At 20.1% G+C, this 24,533-nt stretch overlaps 1 pseudogene; it reads left to right on the top strand.

Moving 5' to 3' along the window:
- Window positions 1-11,575: 11,575 nt before the first annotated feature.
- LOC115895705 lies at window positions 11,576-13,481 on the top strand (annotated as a pseudogene).
- The last annotated feature ends 11,052 nt before the right edge of the window (window positions 13,482-24,533 follow it).

Raw genomic sequence — 24,533 nt, forward strand, 5'->3', positions numbered from 1 at the left:
ATAGATATAGTAGATAGAGGTATAAATATAAACATAATAGATGTAATAGGTAGAGGTATAAAATATATACCTAATCGATACAATAGATAATGCTATAAAATATAGACATAAAAGATATAATAGATAGAGGTATAAAATATAGACAATAGATATAATAGATACAGTTATAAAATATAGACATAATAGGTACCATAGATATAGACAAAATAGATATAATAGCTATACACATAATACACATAATAGACATAATTCATATAGTTATAAAATATAGACATAATAGATATAATAGATATAGTTATAAAATATAGACATAACACATATAGGTATAAAATATAGACACAATAGATATAGGCATAAAATATAGACATAACAGATATAATAAATATAGATATAAAATATAGACTTAATAGATATAGTTATACCATATAGACATAATGGATATAATATATATAGCTTTAAAATAAAGACATAATAGACATCATGGATACAGATATAAAATATAGACATAATAGATATAATAGATATAGGTATGAAATATAGGCATAATAGATATAATAGAGGTATAAAATATAGACATAATAGATATAATTGATAGAGTTATAAAATATACACATAATAGATATAATAGATAGAGGGATAAAATATAGTCATAATAGATATAATAGATATAGGTATAAAATACAGACATAATAGATATAATAGATATAGTTATCAAATATAGACATAATAGATATAATAGATATAGGTATAAAACATAGACTTAATAGATATAGGTATAAAATATAGGCATAATAGATATAATAGATATAGGAATTAAATATAGACATAATAGATATAGGTATAAAATATAGACATAATAGATATAGGTGTAAAATATGGACATAATAGATATAATAGATATAGGAAAAAAATATAGACATAATAGATATAATAGATATAGGAATAAAATATAGACATAATAGATATAATACATGTAGGTATAAAATATAGACATAATAGATAAAATAGATAAAGGTAAAAAATATAGACATGATAGATATAGTTATAAAATATAGACATAATAGATATAATACATAGAAGAATAAAATATAGACATAATAGATATAATAGATAGAGGTCTAAAATATAGACATAATAGATATAATAGATATAGTTATAAAATATAGACATAATAGATATAATACATAGAGTTATAAAATATAGACATAATAGATATAATACATAGAGATATAAAATAGAGACATAATAGATACAATAGAGGAATAAAATATAGACATATTACATATAATTTTTGGCGGTATAAAATATACACCTAATAGATATAATAGATAGAGGTATAAATTATAGACATAATAGACATAATAGAGTGAGGAATAAAATATAGAAATAATAGATATAATAGAGATAGTTATACAATATTGACATAATAGATGTAATAGATGTAGGTTTCAAATATGGACATAATTGATATAATAGATATAGGTATAAAGTATAGACACAATATATATAATAGATAAAGGTATAAAATATAGACATAATAGATATAGGTATAAAATATAGACATAATAGATATAACGGATATAGGTATAAGACATAGACATAATCGATATAATAGACATAGGTATAAAATATAGACATAATAGATATAATAGATATAGGTATTAAATATAGATATAATAGATATAATAGGTAGACATAATAGATGTAATAGAGGTATAAAATATCGACACAATAATGTAAGAGATAGAGGTATAAAATATAGACATAATAGATATAATAGAGGTATAAAATATAGAAATAATAGATAAAATAGATAAAGCTATAAAATATAGATATAATAGATACAGGAAAAAATATAGATATAATTGATATCGTCATCAAATATAGGTATAATAGATATAATAGATATAGGTATAATAGATATAATAGATATAGGTATAAAATATAGATATAATAGATATAATTACAAAATGTAAATTTAATAGATATAATAGATATAGGTATTAAATATAGATATAATAGATATAGGTATAAAATATAGTTATAATAGATATACGTATAAAATATAGACATATTAGATATAATAGTTATAGGTATAATATATGGACATAATAGATATGGATATAAAATATAATAATAACAGATATAAGAGATATAGGTATAAAATATAGACATAAGAGATATAATAGATATAGGTATAAAATATAGACATAAGATATAATAGATGTAGGTATACAATATAGACATAATAGACATAATAGATATAGGTACAAAATATAGACATAATAGATATAATAGATATAGGTAAAAGATATAGACAAAATACTTATAGGTGAAAACTATAGACATAATAGATATAATAGATATAGGTATAAAATATAGACATAATAGATATAATAGATATAGGTAGAAAATATAGACGTAATAGATATAATAGATATAGGTGTTAAATACAGACATAGTAGATATAATAGATATAGGTATAAAATATAGATAAAATAGACATACGTGTAAAATATAGATATAATGGATATAATAGATATAGGTATAAAATATAGACATAATAGATATAATAGATATAGGTAGAAAATATAGACGTAATAGATATAATAGATATAGGTACAAAATATAGACAGAATAGATATAGGTATAAAATATAGACATAATAGATATAATAGATATAGGTGTTAAATACAGACATAGTAGATATAATAGATATAGGTATAAAATATAGATAAAATAGACATACGTGTAAAATATAGATATAATGGATATAATAGATATAGGTATAAAATATAGATATAATAAATACAGGTATGAAATATAGATATAATCGTTATAATAGATATAGGTATAAAATATAGATATAATAGATATAGTTACAAAATATAAATAAAACATATACAATAGATATAGGTATAAAATATAGACAAAATAGTTGTAGGTATAAAATATAGACATAACAGGTATAATAGATATAGGTATATAATATAGACATAATAGATATAATATATATAGGTATAAAATATAGACATAATAGATATAATAGATACAGGTATAAAATACAGATATAATAGATATAGGTATAAAATATAGATATAATAGATATAATAGATAGAGGTATAACATATAGACATAATTGATATAATAGATATAGTTATAAAATAAAGACATAATTGATATAATAGATTAAGGTATACAATATAGACATAATAGATATAGGTACAAAATATAAACATAATAGATAGATGTAGGTAGAAAATATAGACAAAATAGTTATAGGTATAAAATATAGATATAATAGATATAATAGATATAGGTATAAAATACAGACATAATAGATATAGTTATAAAATATAGACATAAAAGATAAAGGTATAATTTTTAGACATAATAGATATAATAGATATAGGTATAAAATATAGACATAATAGATATAATAGATATAGTTATAAAATATAGAAATATTAGATATAATAATTATAGGTATAAAATATAGACGTAATAGTTATAATAGATATAGGTATAAAATATAGACATAATAGATATAAAAATAAAATATAGACATACTAGATTTAATAGTTATAGGTATAAAATATAGACATAATAGATATAATAGACATAGGTATAAAATATAGACATAATAGATATCGGTATAAAATATAGACAAAATAGATATAGGTATTAAACATAGACATGGATATAATAGATATAGGTATAAAATATAAACATAATAGATATAATAGAGATGGGTATAAAATATAGACGTAATAGATAAAGTAGATAAGGTGTAAAATATAGACATATTAGATATAATAGTTATAGGTATGAAATATAGACATAATAGATATAATAGATATAGGCAAAAAATATAGAAATAATAGATATAATAGATATATGTATGAGATATAGACATAATCGATATAATAGATATAGGTATAAAAAATATACATAATAGATATAATAGATAGAGGTATAAAATATAGGCATAATAGATATAATAGATAGAGGTATAAAATATAGACATAATAGATATAATTGATAGAGTTATAAAATATACACATAATAGATAGAGGGATAAAATATAGACATAATAGATATAATAGATATAGGTATAAAATATAGACATAATCGATATAATAGATATAGGTATTAAATATAGACATAATAGATATAGGTATAAAATATAGACATAAAAGATATAGGTATAAAATATAGACATAATGGATATAGGTATAAAATATAGACATAATAGACATAATAACTATAGGTATAAAATATAGACTTAATAGATATAATAGATAGAGGTATAAAATATAGACATAATAGATATAATTGATAGAGTTACACAATATAGACATAATAGATATAATGAATAGAGGGATAAAATACAGACATAATAGATATAATAGATATAGGGATGAAATACAGACATAATAGATATAATAGATATAGGTATAAAATATACACGTAATAGATATAATAGATATAGGTATAAAATGAAGACATAATAGATATAATAGATATAGGGATAAAATATAGATATAAAAGATATAATACATATAGGTATAAAATATAGACATCATAGATATTATAGATACAGGTATAAATTATAGACATAATAGATATAGGTATGAAATATAGACATAGTACATACAATCGACAGAGGTATAAAATATAGACATAATAGATATAGGTATAATATATAGACATAATAGAATAGATAGAGGTATAAGATATAGACGTAATAGATATAGGAATAAAATATAGATATAATAGATATAAAAGATATAGGTATAAAATATAGACATGAGAGATATAATAGTATAAATGTATAAAATATAGATATAATAGATATAGGTATAAAATATGGAAATAATAGATATAACAGATATACGTATAAATATAGATACAAAAGATATCGGCATAAAATATAGATATAATAAATATAATAGATATAGGTATAAAATATAGACTTAATAGATAAAATAGATATAGGTATCAAATATAGACATAATAGATATAATAGATATAGGTATACAATAGAGACATAATAGATATAATAGATATAGGTATAAAATATAGATATAATGGATATAATAGATATAAGTATAAAATATAGACATAATAGTTTTAATAGATATAGGTATAAAATATAGACATAAAATATATAATAGATACACGTATGAAATATACATATAATAGATATAATAGATATAGATATAAAATATAGACATAATAGATATAGATATAAAATATGGACATAATAGATAGAATAATGCAGGTATGAAATATACACATAATAGATATAGGTATAAAATATATACATCATAGATATGCGATATAGTTATAAAATATAGACTTAATAGTTATAATAGATATAGGTATAAAATATAGACTTAATAGATATAATATATATACGAATAAAAGATAGACTTAATAGATATAATAGATACAGGTATAAAATGTAGACATAGCAGATATAATAGATATAGGGATAAAATATAGTCATAAGACATATAATAGATACAGGTATGAATTATAGATATTATAGATGTAGGTATAAAATATAGACATAATACATATAATAAACACAGGTATAAAATATAGACATTATAGATATGGATATAAAATAAAGACATAATAGATATAATACATACAGTTATAAAGTATAGACATAATAGATATAATAGATATAGGTATAAAATAAAGACATAGTAGATATAGGTATAAAATTCACACATAATATATATAGGTATAAAATATTGACATAATAGATATAGGTATAACTTATAGACATAATAGATATAATAGATATAGGTATAAAATATAGACATAATAGATATATATATAATATTTAGACATAACAGATATAATAGATATATGTATAAAATATAGATATAGATATAGATATAATAAAGGTATAAAATAAAGACATAATAGATATAATAGACATAATAGATATAATAGATATAGGTATAAAATATAGCCATTATAGATATAATATATATAGGTATAAAATATAGACATAATAGATATAGGTATAAAATATAGACATAATAGATATAGGTATAAAATAATAGATATAGGTATAAAATATAGACATAATAGATATAATAGATATAGGTATGAAATACAGACATAATAAATATTATAGATATGGTTATAAAATATAGACAAAATACACAAAATAGACGTAATAGACATAGGTATAAAGTACAGACATAATAGATATAACTGATATAGGTATAAAATATAGACATAATAGATATAATAGATATAGGTATAAAATATAGACATAATAGATAAAACAGACATAATTGTAAAATATAGACATAATAGATATAATAGATATAGGTATAAAATATAGACATCATAGTATAGGTATAAAATATAGACATAATAGATATAGGTATAAAATATAGACATAATAGATATAAGAGATATAGGAAAAAAATATAAACATAATAGATGAAGGTATAAAATGTAGACATAATAGATATAGGAGTAATATTTAGACATAATAGATATAATATATATAGGTATAAAATATAGACATAGTAGATATAATAAATATAGATGTAAAATGTAGACATAATAGATATAGGTATAAAATATAAACATAAGATATATTAGATATACGTATGAAATATACACAGAATAGATGTAATAGATATAGGTGTAAAATATAGACATAATTCATATAGATATATAATATAGACATAATATACATAATGGATATAGATATAAATTATAGACATAATATATATTTGTGAAATATAGACATAATAGATATAATAGATATAGGTATAAAATATAGACAATAGATATAATAGATAAGGATATAAAATATAGACATAATAGATATAGGTATAAAGTACAGACACAATAGATAAAATAGATATAGGTATAAAATATAGACATAAGAGGTATAATAGATATAGGTGCAAAATATAGACATAATAGATATTATAGATATAGGTATAAAATGTAGACATAATAGATATGGGTATAAAATATAAAGATAACAGATATAATAGATATAAGTATAAAATATAGACATAAGAGATATCATAGATATCGGTATAAAATATAGACATAATACATATAGTCGATACAGCTATGAAATGTAGACATAAGAGATATAGGTATAAAGTACAGACATAATAGATATAATAGATATCGGTAAAAAATATAGACATAATACACACAAAAGATATAGGTATAAAATGTAGACATAATAGATACAGTACATATAAGTATAAAATGTAGACATAAAAGATATAATAGATATACGTATAAAATATAGACATAATAGATATAATAGACATAGGCATAAAATATAGACATAATAGATATAATAGATATAGGTACAAAATACAGATATAATAGTTATAATAGAAAAAGGTAAAAAATATACATATAATAGATATAGGTATAAATTATAGATATAATAGATATAATATATATACGTATAAAATATAGATATAATTGATATAGTCATAAAATATAGATACAATAGATATACTAGATGGAGGTATAAAATATAGATATAATACATATAATTATGAAATATAAATCTAATAGATATAATAGATATAGGTATTAAATATAGATATAAGAAATATAGGTATAAAATATATTTATAATAGATATAGGTATAAAATATAGACATAAAAAATATAATAGAAATACGTATAAAATATACATATAATAGATATAGATATAAAATATAAATATAATAGATAAAATAGATACAGGTATAAAATATAGATATAATAGATATAATTATAAAATATAAGCATAATAGATATAATAGATATAGGTATATAATGTAGACATAATGGATATAATAGATATAGGTAAAAAATATAGACATAATAGATATAATAGATATAATAGATATAGGTATGATATGTAGACATAATAGATATAGGTATAAAATATAGACATAATAGATATAACAGATATAGTTATAAAATATAGACATAATATTTATAATAGATATAGGTATAAATATAGACATAATAGATATAGGTATAAAATATAGACATAATAGATATAATAGATATCTGTATAAAATATAGACATAATAGATATAATAGATATAGGTATAAAATATAGACATAATAGATACAATAGATATAGACATAATAGATATAATAGATATAGGTATGAAATATAGACATAATAGACATTGGTATAAAATATAGACATAATAGATACAATAGATACAGGTATAAAATATAGACATAATAGATATAATATATATAGGTATAAAATACAGACATAATAGATATAGGTATTAAGTATAGACATAATAGATATAGTAGATATAGGTATGAAATATAGATATAATGGATATAATAGATATAGGTATAACTTATAGACATAATAGATGTAATAGATATTGGTATAAAATATAGATATAATTGATATAATAGATATACGTATAAAATATAGATATAATTGATACAGGCATAAAATATAGATATAATAGATATAATAGACATAAGTATAAAATATAGATATAATAGACATAATGATAAAATATAAATATAATAGATATAATAGATATAGGTATGAAATATAGATATAAGAAATATACGTATAAAATATAGTTATAATAGATATATAGGTATAAAATGTAGACATAATAGATAGAGGGGTAAAATGTAGACATAATAGATATAATGGATATAGGTATAAAATATAGACATAATAGATATAATATATACAGTTATAAAATATAGACATAATAGATATAATAGATATAGGTGTAAAATATAGACATAATAGATATAGGTATAAATATAGACATAATAGATATAATAGATATAGGTATTAAATATAAACATAATATATATAGGACAATATTTAGAAATAATAGATATAATTGATATAGGTAAAAAACATAGATATAAGGTATGTAGGTATAATATATGGTTATAATGGATATAGGTGTAAAATATAGATATAATAGATATAGGTATAAAATATAGACATAATAGCTATAACACATATAGTTATCAAATATAGACATAATAGTTATAATAGATATAGGTATAAAATATAGACATAATAGATATATGTACAATATTTAGAAATAATAGATATAATAGTTATAGGTAAAAAATATAGATATAATAGATATAATTATAAAATATAGACATAATAGACATAAAAGATACAGGTATAAAATATAGACATTATAGATATAGGTATAAAATATCGACATAATATATATAATAGATACAGTTATAAAATATAGACATAATAGATATAATAGATATAGGTATAATATAAAGACATAATAGATATAGGTATAAAATATAGACATAATAGATATAATATATATAGGTATAAAATATAACCATGATAGATGTTATAGATATTGGTATAAAATATAGACATAATAGATATAGGCATAAAATATAGACATCATAGATATAATAGATATAGCTATGAAATACAGACATAATAGACATTATAGACATAGGAATAAAATAGAGACAAAATTGATGTAATAGACATAGGTATAAAATATAGACATAATACATATAATAGATATCGGTATAAAATATAGACATAAAAGATATAACAGATAGGGGTAAAAAATATAGATAAATAGATATAGGTATAAAATATCGATATGATAGATATAATATGTATATGTATAAAAAATAGATATAATAGATACAGGTATAAGATATAGACAATAGATATAACAGATATAGGTATAGAATATAGACATAATAGATATAATAGATATAGGTATAAAATATAGACATAATAGATATAATAGACATAGGTATAAAATATACACATAATAGATATAATAGATATAGGAATAAAATATAGACATAATAGATATTGGTATAAAATAGAGACATAATAGATATAATAGATATAGTTATAAAATATAGACGTAGTAGATATTATAGATATAGGTATGAAATATAAACATAACAGATATAATAGATATGGGTATAAAATATAGACAAGAGATATAATCGATATAGGTATGAAATGCAGGCATAATAGATATAATAGATATAGGTATAAAATATAGATAAAACAGATATATATAGGTATAAAATATAGACATTATAGATATGTTAGATACACGTATAAAATATAGACATAATACATATAATAGATATAGGTATAAAATATACACATAATAGATATAATAGATATAGGTAAAAAACGTAAACATAATAGATATAATAGATACAGTTATAAAATATAGATATAATAGACATAGGTATAAAATATAGATATAATAGATATAATAGACATAATAGATATAATAGATATAGATGTAAAATATAGATATATTATATATAATGGATATGGGTATCAAATATACATATAATAGATATAGGTATAAAATATAGATATAGTGGATATAATAGATATAGATATAATATATAGACATAAGAGACATAGGCATAAAATATAGACATAATTGATATAATAGATTAAGATATAAAATATAGACATAATAGATATAATAGATATTGGTATAAAATGTAGACATAATAGATATAGTTATAAAATATAGACATTATATATTTTACAGATATAGGTATGAAATGTAGCCATAAGAGGTATAATAGATATAGGTATAAAATATAGACATAATAGATATAATTTATATAGTTATAAAATATAGACATAATAGATATAGGTATAAAATATAAACATAAAAGATATAATATATATAGGTACAAAATATAGACACAATCGATATGATAGATATAGGTATAAAATATAGACATAATCGATATAATAGATACAGGTATAAAATACAGATATAATAGATATAAGTATAAAATATAGATATAATAGATATGCATATAAAAAATAGATATAATAGATACAGGTATAAAATATAGACAATAGATATAATAGATATAATTTAAAAATATACATATAATAGATATAATTGATATAGGTAAAAACATAGGTGTAATGTATATAGGTATAAAATATGGTTATAATAGATAGAGGTATAAAATATAGACATCATAGATATAATAGATAGAGATATAAAATATAGACATAATAGCTACAATTGATAGAGTTATAAATTATAGACATAATAGATATTATAGATAGAATTATAAAATGTACACATAATAGATTTAATAGATATAGGTATAAAATGTAGACATAATCGACATAATAGATATAGGTATAAAATATAGACATAAAAGATATAATAGATTGAGTTATAAAACTTAGACATAATAGATATAATAGATATAGGCATAAAATATAGATAGTATAGATATAATATATATAGGATTAAAATATAGACACCATAGATATAATAGACATAGGTGTACAATATCGAAAGAATATATATAATAGATATAGGCATAAATTATGCACATAATAGATATAATAGATAGAGATATAAAATAAAAGCAAAATAGATATAATAGATAGAGGTATAAAATATAGACAAAATAGATATAATGGAGGTAAAAAATATAGACATAATAGATACAATAGATAGAGGTATAAAATATAGACATAATAGATATAGTTGATATTGAAATAAAATATGGATATTATCGATATAATAGAGGTAAAAAATATAGACATCATCGATATAATAGATACAGGTATGACGTATAGACGTTATAGATATAATAAAGGTATAAAATATAGACATAATAGATATAATAGATACAGGGATAAAATATTGACATAATAGTTATAATAGAGTTATAAAACACAGACATAATAGATATAAACACAATATATGTAATAGATATAGGTATAAAATATAGCCATAATAGATATAATACACATAAGTATACAATATAGACATAATTGATATAACATATATAGGTCTAAAATATAGACATAATAGATATAATAGATATAGGTATAAAATATAGATAAAATCGATATAATAGATATAGGTATAATAATATAGTTATAGATATAAAATATAGATATAATAGATATAACAGATATAGGTATAAGATATAGACATAATAGATAAAATGAATATGGGTGTAAAATATAGACATAATAGATATAATAGACATAGGTATAAAATATACACATAAGAGATAGATATAAGTATAAAATATAAACATAATAGATATAATGGATATACGTATAAAATATAGACATAATAGATATAATAGATATAGGGATAAAATATGGACAAAATAGATATAATAGATATACGTATAAAATATACACATAATAGATATAAATAGATATAGGTATAAAATATATACATAATAGACATAATAGATATAGGCATGAAATATAAACATAATAGATATAGGTATAATATATAGACATAATAGATATAGGAATAAAATATAGACAGAATTGAAATAGTTATAAAATATACACAAAATTGATATAAAAGATATAGGTATAAAATATAGACATAATAGATATAATCAATATAGTTATAAAATATTGACATAATAGATATAATAGATATAGATATAAAATATAGACATAGTAGGTATAACAGGTATAGGTATGAAATATAGACATAATAGATATAATAGATATGTGTATAAGATATAGACATAAGCTTCTTCTCCGATAAAACACCAAAGGCGGATGACGCCGGTGCAGCGGGGTGGTCCGGAGGCCCTGGTGGCCCTGGGATGGGGATCCGCGGTGTCTTCCGCGGAGGTTTCGGCATTGGCATCCGGGGCCGGGGTCGCGGCCGTGGACGAGGTCGCGGCCGAGGCCGCAGAGCTCGCGGAGGCAAGGCCGAGGATGAGGAGTGGATGCCCGTCATCAAGCTGGGACGCTTGGTCAAGGACATGAAGATCAAGTCCCTGGAGGAGATCTACCTCTTCTCTCTGCCCATTAAGGAATCTGAGATCATTGACTTTTTCTTGGGGGCCTCTCTCAAAGATGAGGTTTTGAAGATTATGCCGGTGCAGAAGCAGACCCGTGCTGGTCAGCGCACCAGGTTCAAGGCGTTTGTTGCTATCGGGGACTACAATGGCCACGTCGGCCTGGGTGTTAAGTGCTCCAAGGAGGTGGCCACCGCCATCCGTGGGGCCATCATCCTGGCCAAACTCTCCATTGTCCCGGTGCGCAGAGGCTACTGGGGGAACAAGATCGGCAAGCCCCACACCGTCCCTTGCAAGGTGACAGGCCGCTGTGGCTCTGTGCTGGTGCGCCTCATCCCTGCACCCAGGGGCACTGGCATCGTCTCAGCGCCTGTGCCCAAGAAGCTACTCATGATGGCTGGTATTGATGACTGCTACACCTCAGCCCGGGGCTGCACTGCCACCGTGGACAACTTCGCCAAGGCCACCTTTGATGCCATCTCTAAGACCTACAGCTACCTGACCCCTGACCTGTGGAAGGACACTGTGTTTACCAAGTCTACCTATCAGGAATTCACTGACCACCTTGTCAAGACCCACACCAGAGTCTCCGTGCAGCGGACCCAGGCTCCAGCTGTGGCTACAACATAGGCTTTTAATATAAGAAAAATAAAGTGAATTAAGCCTGTTAAAAAAAAAAAGATATAGACATAATAGATACAATAGATATAGGTATAAAATAAAGACAGATATAATAGATACAGATATAAAATATAGACATAATAGATATAGGTATAAAATATAGACATATTAGATATCGGTATAAAATATAGACATAATAGATTTAATAGATATATTTATAAAATATAGACATAATAGTTATAATAGATATAGGTATAAAATATACACATAATAGATATAGGTATAAAATATAGACAAAATAGATATAGGTATAAAATATAGATATAGATATAATAGATATAGGTATAAAATATAAACATAATAGATATTATAGAGATGGGTATAAAATAGAGAAGTAATAGATATAATAGATATAGGTGTAAAATATAGACATAGTAGATATAATAGATATAGTTATAAAACATAGACATAATTGATATAATAGATATAGGTATAAAATATAGACATAATAGAAATAATATAGGTATAAAATATAGACATAATGGATACAGGTATTAAATATAGACATAATAGAAATAATGGAAATAAGTTTACATACAGACATAATAGATATAATAGATATAGGTATCAAATATAGACATAATAATTATAATAGATATAGGTATAAAATATTCACATAATAGATATAGGTAAAACTATAGACATAATGTTTATAATAGATATAGGTATGAAATACAGACATAATAGATATAGTAGGTATGGGTTTAAAATAAAGACATAAAGCATAATAGATATAGGTATAAGATACAGACATAATAGATATAATAGATATAGGTACAAAATACAGACATAATAAATTTAATACATATAGGTATAAAACATGGATATAATAGATATAATAGATATAGGTATAAAATACAGACATAGTAGATATAATACATATTGGCATAAAATATAAACATTATGGATATCATGGATAAAGATATAAATTATAGTCATAATAGATATAATAGATATAGGTATAAAATATGGACATAATGGATATAATAGATATAGGGATAAAACATAGACAGAGTAGATATAATAGATATAGGTATGAAATATAGACATAATAGATATAAGAGATATAGGTATAAAATATAGAGTAGATATAATAGATATAGGTATAAAATATAGACATAATAGATATCCGTGTAAAATATAGACATAACAGATATAATAGATATAGGTAAAAAATATAGACATAACTGGTATAAAAATATAGGTATGAAATATAGACATAACAGATATAGGTATAAAATATACACATAATAGATATAAGAGATAGATGTGTAAGATATAGACATAATAGATACAATAGATATAGGTATAAAAAATAGACATAATAGATATAATAGATATATGTATAAGATATAGACATTATCGATATAATGGATACAGGTATAAAATATAGACATAATAGATATAATAGATATAGGTATAAAATATAGACATAATAGATATAATAGATATAGGAATAAAATATAGACATAATTGAAATAGGTATAAAATATAGACAAAATGGATATAAAAGATATAGGTATAAAATATAGACATAATAGATATAATAGATATAGGTATGAAATATAGACATAATAGATACAATAGATATAAGTATAAAATATGGACATAATACACATAATAAATATACGTATAAAATATAGACATAATAGATATAATAGATATAGGTATAAGATATAGACGTAATTGATATAATAGATAAAGATATAAAATATAGACATAATAGAAATAATAGATATAGGTATGAAATATAGACATAATAGATATAATAGATATATGGATAAGATATAGACATAATAGATACAATAGATATAGGTATAAAATATAGACATAATTGATAAATATAGATATAAAATATAGACACAATAGATATAGGTATAAAATATAGACATATAAGATATAATAATTATAGGTATAAAATATAGACATAATAGCTATAATTGATAGAGTTAGAAAATATAGACATAATACATAAAGGGATACAATGTAGACATAATAGATATAATAGATATAGGTATTAAATATAGACAAAATAGATATAATAAATATTGATATAAAATATAGACATAATAGACATAGGTTAAAATATAGACATAACAGAAATAATATATAGTTCTAAAATATAGACATAAGCGATATAATGGATATAATGGATGGAGGTATAAAATATAGACATAATAGATATAATAGGTATAGGTATGATATATAGACATAATAGACATAATAGATATATGTATAAGATATAGAAATAATAGATACAATAGATATAGGTATAAAATATAGACATAATAGATATAATAGATATTGATATAAAATATAGACATAATAGATATAGCTATAAAATATAGACATATTAGATATAATAATTATAGGTATAAAATATACACATAATAGATATAATAGATACAGGTAAAAAATATAGACATAATAGATATAGATATAAAATATAGACATAATAGATTTAATAGATATAGGTATAAAATATAGACATCATAGATAAAATAGATATAGGTATAAAATATAGACATAACAGATAAAATAGATATTTGTACAAAATATAGACATAATAGACATAGGTATAAAATATAGAGAAAATAGATATAGGTATAAAATATGAACATAATAGATATAATAGAGATGGTTATAAAATATAGACGTAATAGATATAATACATATAGGCGTAAAATATAGACATAGTAGATATAATAGATAGGTATAAAATATAGACATAATAGATATAATAGATATAGGTATAAAATATAGACATAAGAGATATAATAGATATAGGTAAAAAATGTAGACATAATAGATATAATAGATATAGGTATCAAATAGAGACATAATAATTATAATAGATGTAGGTATAAAATATTCACATAATAGATATAGGTACAAAGAATAGACATAATGGTTATAATAGATATAGGTATGAAATATAGACATAATAGATATAATAGGTATAGGTTTAAAATAGAGACATAATATATATAATAGAAACAGGTATAAAATATAGACATAATAGAAATAGGTATAAAATATAGACATAATAGATATAATAGATATAAGTATAAAATACAAATATAATAGATATATGTATAAAATATAGACACAACAGATATTATAGATATAGGTATAAAATAGAGACATAATAGATATAATACATATCGGTGTAAAATATAGACATAATAGATATAATAGATATAGGTACAAAATATAGATATAATAGATATAGGTATGAAATATAGACAAAATAGATATAATAGTTATAGTTATAAAATATAGACATAATAGATATAGATATAAAATATAGACATAATAGATTTAATAGATATAGGTATAAAATATAGATATAATAGATATAATAGATAAAGATATAAAATATAGACATAATAGATATAGGTATAAAATATAGACAAAATAGATATAATGGATAAAGGTATAAAATATAGACATAATATATATAGGTATAAAATATAGACAAAATAGATATAGGTATAAAATATAGACATAGATATAATAGATATAGATATAAAATATAAACATAATAGATATAATAGGGATGTGTATAAAGTATACATGCAATAGATATAATAGATATAGGTGTAAAATATAGACATAGTAGATATAATAGATATAGGTATAAAATATAGACATAATGGATATAATACATATAGGTATAAAATACAGACATAATAGATATAATAGATATTGGTATAAAATATAGACATAATAGATATAATAGATATAGATATAAAATATAGACATAATAGATATAAGAGATATAGGTATAAAATATGGACATAATTGATCTAATAGATATAGGTATAAAAGATAGATATAATAGATATAATAGATATAGGTATGAAATATAGACATAAGAGATATAACAGATATAGGAATAAAATATAGACATAATTGAAATAGGTATAAAATATAGACAAAATAGATATAGGTATAAAATATAGACATAGATATAATACATATAGGTATAAAATATAAACACAATAGATATAATAGAGATGGGTATAAAATATAGATGTAATAGATATAATAGATATAGATGTAAAATATAGACATAGTAGATATAATAGATATAGGTAAAAACATGGACATAATAGATATAATAGATATAGATATAAAATATAAACATAATAGATATAATCCATATAGGTATAAAATACAGACATAATAGATACAATAAATATAAGTCTAAAATATAGACATAATAAATATAATAGATATAGGTACAAAATATAGACATAATATATACAGGTATAAAATATAGACGTAATAGATATAGGTATAAAATATGGATACAATAGATATAATGGATATAGGTATAAAATATAGATATAATAGATATTATAGACATAGGTATAAATTATATATATAAGAGATATAATCGATATAATACATATTGGCATCTAATACAGTTATAATGGATAGAATAATAAGTTTTAAAGTATAGATGTAATACATATAATAGATACAGGTATAAAATGTAGATATAATAGATATAGGTATAAAATATAGACTAGATATAATAGATATAGGTATAAAATATAGACAAAATAGAATTGTTACAGGTATAAATTATAGACATAATAGATATAGATATAAAATATAGACATAGTAGATATAGGTATAAAATATAGACATATAAGATATAATAATTAAAGGTGTAAAAAATAGACATAATTGATATAATAGATATAGGTATAAAATACAGACAAAATAGATATAATAGTTATAGGTATAAAATATGGCCATAATAGATATAGATATAAAATAAAGACATAATAGATTTAATAGATATAGGTATAAAATATAGATATAATAGATATAATAGATAAAGGTATAGAGTATAGATATAATAGATAAAACAGATATAGGTATAGAATATAGACATAATGGATATAGGTAAAAAATGTAGAGAAAATAGATATGGGTATATAATATAGACATAGATATAATTGATATAGGTATAAAATATAAACATAATAGATATAATAGAGATGGGTATAAAATATAGACGTAATAGATATAATCGATATAGGTGTAAAACATAGACATAGTAGATTTAATAGATATAGGTATAAAATATAGACGTAATAGATATAGTAGATATAGGTATAAAATACAGACATAATAGATATAATTGATATTGGTATAAAATATAGACATAATAGATATAGGTATAAAATATAGACTAATAGATATAGAAATAGGTATAAAACATAGACATAGTAGATATAATAGATATAGGTATCGAGTATAGAGATAATAATTATAATAGATACAGGTATAAAATATAGACATAAAAGATATAGGTAGAAAATATAGACATAATGGTTATAATAGATATAGGTATGAAATACAGACATATTAGATATAATAGGTAGAGGTATAAAATATAGACATTAAACATATAATAGATATATGTATAACATATAGACCTAATAGATATAATAAGTATAGGTATAAAATACAGACAGAATAGATATAACAGATATATGTATAAGATATATACATAATCGATATAATAGATATAGGTATAAAATATAAACATAATAGATATAATAGATATAGTTATCAAATATAGACAGAAGAATTATAATAGATATAGGTATAAAATATTGACATAATAGATACAGGTACAAAGTATAGACATAATGGTTATAATAGATATAGGTATGAAATAGTAGACATAATAGATATTATAGATAGAGGTATAAAATATAGACATAATAGATATAATAGATATAGGAATAAAATATAGACATAATTGAAATAGGTATAAAATATAGACAAAATAGATATTAAAGATATAGTTATATAATATAGACATAATAGATAAAATAGATATAGGTATAAAATATAGACATAATAGATATGATAGATATATGCATAATATATAGACATAATTGATATAATAGATATAGGTATAATATATAGACATAATAGATATAATAGATATAGGTATAAAATATAGACATAATAGATATAGATATATGTATAAGCTATAGACATAATATATATAATAGATATTGGTATAAAATATAGAAATAAAAGTTATAATAGATATAGGTATACAATATAGACATAATAGATATCGGTATAAAATATAGACATAATAGATACAATAGATATAGGTGTAAAATATAGGCATAATAGATATTATTGATATAGATATAAAATATAGAAATAATAGATATAGGTATAAAATATAGACATAATAGAAATAATAGATATATGTATAAGATACTGTCATGATCGATATAATAGACATAGGTATAAAATATAGACATATTAGATATAATAGATATAGGTATAAAATATAGACATAATAGATATAATAGATATAGGTATAAAATAGAGACATAATAGATATAATCGATATAGGTATTAAATATAGACATAATAGATATAAGAGATATAGGTATAAAATACAGACATAATAGATATGGGTATAAAATATAAGCATAATAGATATAAGAGATATAGGTATAAAATATAGATATAATAGATATAATAGACACAGGTATAAAATATAGATATAATAGATATAAGTATAAAATATAGACATAATAGATATACATATAAAAAATAGATATAATAGATACAGGTATGAAATATAGACAATAGATATAATAGATATAGGTATAAAATATAGATATAATAGATACAAATAAAAAAATATAAATATAATAGATATGATTCATATAGGTGAAAAGCATAGATATAATGTATGTAGGTATAAAATATGGTTAAAATAGATATAACTATAAAATATAGATATAATACATATAGGTATAAAATATAGATATAATAGCTATAACAGATATAGTTATAAAATACAGACAGAACAGTTATAATAGATATAGGTATAAAATATAGACATAATAGATATAGGTACAATATTTAGAAATAATAGATATAATAGATATAGGTAAAAAATATAGATATAATTGATATAATTATGAAATATTGACATAATAGATATAAAAGATACAAGTATAAAATATAGACATTATAGATATAGGTATAAAATATAGACATAATAGATATAATAGATACAGATACAAAATATAGACATAACAGATATAATAGATATAGGTATAAAATAAAGACATAATAGATATAGCTATAAAATACAGACATAGTAGATATAGGTATAAAAAATAGTCATAATAGATATAACAGATATAGGTATAAAATATAACCATAATAGATGTTATAGATATAGGTATAAAATATAGACATAATAAATATAGCCATAAAATGTAGACATCATAGATATAATAGATATAGCTATGAAATACAGACATAATAGATATTATAGATATAGGCATAAAATATAGACAAAAAAGATATAATAGACATAGGTATAAAATATAGACATAATAGATATAATGGATATCGGTATAAAATATAGATATAAAAGATATAATTGATGGGATATAAAATATAGATAAATAGATATAGGTATAAAATATCGATATAATAGATATAATAGATACATGTATAAAAAATAGATATAATAGATACAGGTATAAAATATAGACAATAGATATAATAGACATAGGTGTAAATATAGATATAATAGATATTAGTATAAAATATAAATATAATAGATATAATATATAAAGTTATAAAATGTAGATATAATAGATATCGGTTTAAAATATAGATATAATAGATATAGGTATAAAATATAGACATAATAAATATAATAGATATATGTATAAAATATAGACACAATAGATATAATAGATATAGGTATCAAATATAGACATAATAGATATAGTAGATATAGGTATATAATACAGACTCAATTGATATAATAGATATAGGTATAAAATATAGACATAATAGTTATAATAGATATAGGTATAAAATATAGACATAATAGATATACATATAAACTATACACATAATAGATATAATAGATATAGGTACAAAATATAGACATAATAGATATAGATATAAAATATACATAATAGATACAATAGATATAGTTATAAAATATAGACATAATAGATATAATGGATATAGGTATAAAATATAGACATAATAGATATAGGTATAACATATAGACATAATAGATATAGGTATAATATTTAGATATAATAGATGTAATAGATATAGGTATAAAATATAGACATAACAGATATAATAGACATAGGTATAATATATACACATAATAGATATAATAGATATAGGTAAAAAATATAGACATAATAGATATCGGTATAAAATATGGACATTAAGATATAATACATATTCGTATAAAATATACACAGAATAGATATCATAGATATATGTGTAAAAAGAGACATAATAGATATAGATACGAAATAAGGACATAGTATATTTAGTGGATATATATACAAAATATAGACATAATATATAGTTATTAAAAATAGACATAATAGATATAATGAATATAGGGTTAAAATATAGACCTAATATATAGTAATAAAATATAGACAATAGTTAAAATAGATATAGGGATACAATATAGACATAATAGATATAGGTACAATATTTAGACAAAATAGATATAGTAGATATATGTATAAAATATACACATAACAGATATAATAGATATAGGAATAAAATATAGACATAATAGATATTGGTATAAAATAGAGACATAATAGATATTATAGTTATAGTTATAAAATATAGACGTAATAGATATAATAGATATAGGTATGAAATGTAAACATAACAGATATAATAGATATGGGTATAAAATATAGACAAGAGATATAATAGATATACGTATGAAATACAGATATAATAGATATAATATTTATAGGTATAAAATATAGACATTATAGATATGATAGATATACATATAAAATATAGCGATAACACATATAATAGATATAGGTATAAAATATAGACGTAATAGATATAATAGACATAGGTATAAAACGTAGACATAATAGATATAATAGATACAGGTATAAAATATAGATATAATAGATATAGGTATAAAATATAGATATAATAGATATAATAGATAGACATAATAGATATAATAGATAAAGGTATAAAATATAGACATAATAGATATAGGTATAAAATATAGATATAATAGATATAATAGATATAGGTATAAAATATAGACATAATAGATATAATAGATATAGGTATAAAATATAGACATAATAGATATAGGTATAAAATATAGACATAATAGTTATAATAGATATAGGTACGAAATACAGACATAATAGATATTATAGATATAGGTATAAAATATAGACATAATAGATATAATAGATATAGGTATAAAATATAGAAATAATAGATATAGGTATAAAATAGAGACATAATAGACATAGGTATAAATTAGAGACATAATAGATAAAATAGATATAGTTATAAAATATACACGTAATAGATATAGGTATAAAATACAGACATAATAGATATAACAGATGTAGGTATGAAATATATACATAATAGATATAAAAGATATAGGTATGAAATACTGACATAACACATATAATAGATATAGGTATAAAATATACACATAATTGATATGATATATATAGGTTTAAAATATAGACATAATAAATACAATAGATATAGGTATAAAATATAGATATAATAGATATAATTACACAATACATATATAATAGATATAATAGGTATAGGTATAAAATATAGTTATAATAGATGTAGGTATAAAATATAGATATAATAGATATAGGTATAAAATATAGACATAGTAGATATAGATAAAGGTTTAAAATATAGATATAATGGATATAGGTATCAAATATAGATATAATAGATATAGGTATAAAATAAAGATATAGTGGATATAATAGATATAATCGTAAAATATAGACATAATAGATATAATAGATATAGGAAAAAAATATAGACATCATAGATAAAGATATAAAATGTAGACATAATAGATATAATAGATATTGATATAAAATATAGACATAATAGATATAGGTATAAAATATAGACATAATAGATATAATAGATATAGGTATAAAATATAGACATCAGAGGTATAATAGATATAGGTACAATATATATACCTAATAGATATAATCGATATAGATATAAAATATAGTCATAAGAGATATAGGTATAAAATATAAACATAAGAAAAATAATAGATACAGGTACATAATATAGACATAAGAGATATAATCGATATAGCTATAAAGTATCGACATAATATGTATAATCGATACAGGTATAAAATATAGACTTAATAGATATAGGTATAAAGTATAGACATAATAGAAATAATAGATATCAGTATAAAATATAGACATAATAGATACAATAGATATAGGTGTAAAATATAGATATAATAGACATAATTATAAAATATAAATCTAATTGATATAATAGATATAGGTATTAAATATAGATATAAGAAATATGGGTATGAAATATAGTTATAATAGATATAGGTATAAAATATAGACATAATAGATATAAGAGATATAGGTATAAAATACAGACATAATAGATATGGGTATAAAATATAAACATAATAGATATAAGAGATATAGGTATAAAATATAGATATAATAGATATAATAGATACAGGTATAAAATATAGATATAAGTATAAAATATAGACATAATAGCTATACGTATAAAAAATAGATATAATAGATACAGGTATGAAATATAGACAATAGATATTATAGATATAGGTATAAAATATTGATATAATAGATATAAATAAAAAATATAAATATAATAGATATGATTGATATAGGTGAAAAGCATAGATATAATGTATGTAGGTATAAAATATGGTTAAAATAGACATAAGTATAAAATATAGATATAATACATATAGGTATAAAATATAGATATAATAGCTATAACAGATATAGTTATAAAATACAGACATAACAGTTATAATAGATATAGGTATAAAATATAGACATAATAGATATAGGTACAATAGTTAGAAATAATAGATATAATAGATATAGGTAAAAA

Source organism: Rhinopithecus roxellana, unplaced genomic scaffold (genome assembly GCF_007565055.1).
Source record: "Rhinopithecus roxellana isolate Shanxi Qingling unplaced genomic scaffold, ASM756505v1 contig1019, whole genome shotgun sequence".
Classification (NCBI taxonomy): Eukaryota; Metazoa; Chordata; class Mammalia; order Primates; family Cercopithecidae; genus Rhinopithecus; species Rhinopithecus roxellana.